The sequence below is a fragment of the Petaurus breviceps genome, unplaced genomic scaffold (genome assembly GCF_028583685.1).
Source record: "Petaurus breviceps papuanus isolate PSGF00001 unplaced genomic scaffold, PetGlider_PUasm1.0 90602, whole genome shotgun sequence".
Classification (NCBI taxonomy): Eukaryota; Metazoa; Chordata; class Mammalia; order Diprotodontia; family Petauridae; genus Petaurus; species Petaurus breviceps.
The window spans coordinates 5,870,534-5,874,536 of record NW_027187283.1 but is presented as its reverse complement, the minus strand read 5'-3'; the positions used below and the strand labels follow the sequence as shown (position 1 = coordinate 5,874,536).

At 38.4% G+C, this 4,003-nt stretch overlaps 1 pseudogene; it reads left to right on the top strand.

Annotated features, from left to right (window-relative positions):
• The first annotated feature begins 350 nt into the window (after window positions 1–350).
• On the top strand, window positions 351–2,619 carry LOC138142750 (DNA (cytosine-5)-methyltransferase 1 pseudogene; annotated as a pseudogene).
• The last annotated feature ends 1,384 nt before the right edge of the window (window positions 2,620–4,003 follow it).

Genomic DNA, 4,003 nt, shown 5'->3' with positions numbered 1-4,003 from the left:
GTTCTCCCCCAATCACTTACAAATACCTGTAAAAATTACTACAAAGAAATTCTAGAGCTGCAGAACCTATAAAATGATGGAGCAAAACAAATCTCCAACCCAGGAGAACTGAAGATTAAAAGGAAGACTCTTTCACACAGGACTAGGAGCACAGCACAGTCAAGTGTGGTCTAAGCTGGCAGAGAGAAGCCAGAACAGACATCAGGGGACTAAATTACTGACAGCTGTGGTAGTTTCCAGACTTCTCAAACCACAAACTCCAAACACATCATGAAATGTCAGTGGGAAAACTATGAGACCTGGGTGAAAGAGGATTGTGGTCTGACCCCATTCCTGGGGCAGTAGAGGTGATGGCAGTGGCAGCAGCAGCTGTAGCAGTGACTGCTTCCAGAATCCCGGGCCCACAGATCTTGGAAGGATTGAGTAGTTATTTAGAGGGTGATTGCAGGGATCTCTTTCCTGGCACTGAGGCAAGATTCTCTTGCTTTGCCCTGCTTAAATCTGGGTCACAGTGTTGGGTGGTGGTACCAGGGTGAGAAGGATTGCTGGTGTGGTGGAGATTGTAGCAGCAGTGGAGAGGGAATCCTCCTCATAGTTATAAGATTGAAAACAGTGCTTGGGGTCATTCATAGACCAGAACCCAGGACAGGAGAGGAGGAAACAACTCTCACTTGAACATACCACCTTGGAAGAACTGAAAATTTAAAGGTCTCTAGAAGTATCTCTGAAAACAACTCTACAAAACCCACAAAGCTTGGGATAGTACACTCATCCCCAACCCCAAGCCCATTGAAAGCAGAGTGTTACACTGACAAAGACTTAGAAAGTCAAGCACTTGACTGGAAAGAATAGCAAACAGTGTAAAAAAAAACTCAGCCTATAGAATCTTGCTTTTAGTGACAAAGAAGATGAAAACATACAATGAGAAGAAGGCAACAAAGTAAATACTCCAAAATCAAAAGCTTACAAGAAAAGTATGAATTGATTCAGGCCAAAGAAGAGCTCAATAAAGAATTTTGAAGACCAAGTAAGAAAAGTAGAAGAAAAATTGGAAAGAAAAATGACAGTGATGCAAGAATAGCATGAAAAGTTAGTTAACAGTTTGCTAAGGGAGACGCAAAAATACTGAAGAAAATAACACCTTTAAAATAGGCTAATACAAATGACAAAAGAGGTCCAAAAAGCCAATGAGGAGAATAATACCTTAATAAGCAGAATTGGTGAAATGGAAAAGGAGGTCCAAAAGGTCACTGAAGAAAATAATTCCTTCAATATTAGAATGGAAGAAATGGAAGCTAATGACTTTATGAGATATCAAGAAATTATAAAACAGAACCAAAAGAATGAAAAAAAATAGAAAGTGATGTGAAATATCTCATTGGAAAAGTCATTGACCTGGAAAATAGATCCAGGAGAGAGAATTTAAAAATGATTGGGCTACTTGAAACCCATAATCAAAGAAAGAACCTAGTCATTACCTTTCAAGAAATTATCATGGAAAAGTGCCCTGATATTCTAGAACCAGAAGAGAATATAGAAATTGAAAGACTCTAGCAATCACCTAGACTAGAGAATGTAAGAAACTTTGTGTCATTCAAATGTTCTGAACATGTCATGGTTCTGAAGCTGACCCTCTGATGTCTGTTTTGAATGGGGTATCAGTGCATATTTGGGGTATTACAGGCTGGTCATTTTGGCATTGCTCAGATGAGAAGGGCCATCATTCTGGCTTCAGCTCCAGATGAGAAACTCCCTAACTTTCCAGAACCCCTGAATGTATTTGCACCCCAAGCCTGCCAGCTCAGTGTAGTGGTGGATAAAAAGAGATTTCTTAACAATGTAAAGAGCCCAAGTTCTGCTCCATTTAGAACAATTACTGTCTATGATGCAATATCAGACCTTCCAGATATCAAAAATGGTGCCCAAGAAGTAAAGATGGCTTACAAGGGGGAGCCCAAATGTTCGTTCCAGAGAAAGATAAGGGGATCAGAAGAGCAACAAGTCCTCATCGACCACATCTGTAAGGAAATGAATGCTTTGGTGAGTGCTCAAATAAAACTGATCCCCCAGACCCCACGGTCAGACTGGCAAGACCTTCCTAACATCCAGGTACACATCTCAGATGGTAGGGTGACCAAAACACTCCAATATAACTATAAGGATAAGAAGAATGGATGAAGCAGTATAGGTACCCTCAGAGGGGTCTGTGCCTGTGCAGAAGGTAAACCTTGTGATCCTGCAAATACACAGTTCAACACTTTGATTCCATGGTGCCTGCCCCACACTAGAAACAGGCACAGCCATTGGGCGGGGCTCTATGGAAGGTTGGAATGGGATGCCTTCTTCAGCACTAGAATTACAAATCCTGAACCCCTGAGATAGCAGGGTCAAGTACTTCACCCAGAATAGACCTGAGTAGTGAGCATGAGGGAGTGTGCCAGGTCCCAAGGATTCCCAGATACCTTCAGATTATTTGGCTGTACTTTAGATAAATACAAATAGGTGGGTAATGCTGTGCCTCCACCCCATGCCAAAGAACTAGGCCTGGAGATCAAGCTCTGTGTATTGGCCAAACTGAAAGAGAAAGCCACAGTTAAAATCAGAGAAGAAGTGGTATGAGGGACAGAGCTATCGTGGACTACTCTTCTTAATGAGCCAATCTTTTTATTCCATTGTACTCATGAAATGTCTACCTCCTTTGTGGACACTGAGCCATTTTTAATGATCAAACTATTAAGCTATGCAACTGTAATGTGCCTTTTATGTATTTTAGATTTTAAAACTATTTATATTGTATATTAAATGTAACATCTATTGACTGAAATATTTGCAGCTTTTATATATATATATATTCTAATAAATTTTTTTAAATGAAAAAAATAAATTGAGAGATTAAAAATTTTAAATTAAATTGAGAGATTAAAAAGAGATTCCAAAAAAGAAAACCAATAGGAACATTGTAGTCAAATTTCAGAATTCCCAGGTCAAGGAGAAAATAATGCAAGCATTCAGAAAGAAACAATGTGAGTATTGTGGGAACACAAATAAGATAACATAAGATCTATAAGCTTCTACTTTAAGGTATATGAGACCTTGGAATATCATATTCTGGAGATCAAAGGATTGAAATCAAAGTCACCTAACCAGTAAAACTGAGTATAATACTTCTGGGAAAAAATGGAAATTTAGTGAAATAGAAAACCTTTAAGCATTTGAAATGACCACAGTTGAATAGAAAATTTGACTTTCAAATACAAGAATCAAGAGAAGCATGAAAAGGTAAATAGGAAAGAGAAATCATAAGGGACTTATTAAAGTTAAACTTTTTACATTCCTACATGGAAATGAGATTGATAACTCATGAGAACTTCTCAGTATTAGGATAGTTGGAGGGAATACATACATACATGCATACATATGTGTATATATACACACACTTATATATACATATGCATACATATATTCATATATACACATATGTATACACACATACAAACACACACATACATATATACACACACATACAAACAGCAGACACGGGATGAGTTGAATATGAAGGCATGCTATCTAAAAAAGAAAAATTAAGAGTTGAGAGAGGAATATATTTGGAAGAGGAGAAAGGGAGTGATAGAATGCAGGTAAATTATCTCACATTAAAGAGGCAAGAAAAAGCTTTTACAATAGAGGGAAGAGGGGGAGGTGAGAGGGAGTGAGGGAACCTTATTCTCATCAGATTTGGCTTAAAGAGGGAATAACATACACACTCAATTGGTGCCCTACAAGAAAATGGGAGGGAATGAGAAAAAGGGAGCAGGGAATGATAGAAGGGAGGACAGATTGGGGAAGGGTGTAGTCAGAAGCAAATACTTTTGAAAAGGCACAGGGTCAAAGGAGAAAATAGAAGAAATGTGGGGTAGGATGGGATGGAGGAAAATATAGTTAGTTTTTCAGAGCATTACTATTATGGAAGTGTTTTGCATAATTATACATGTTTAACCTATAC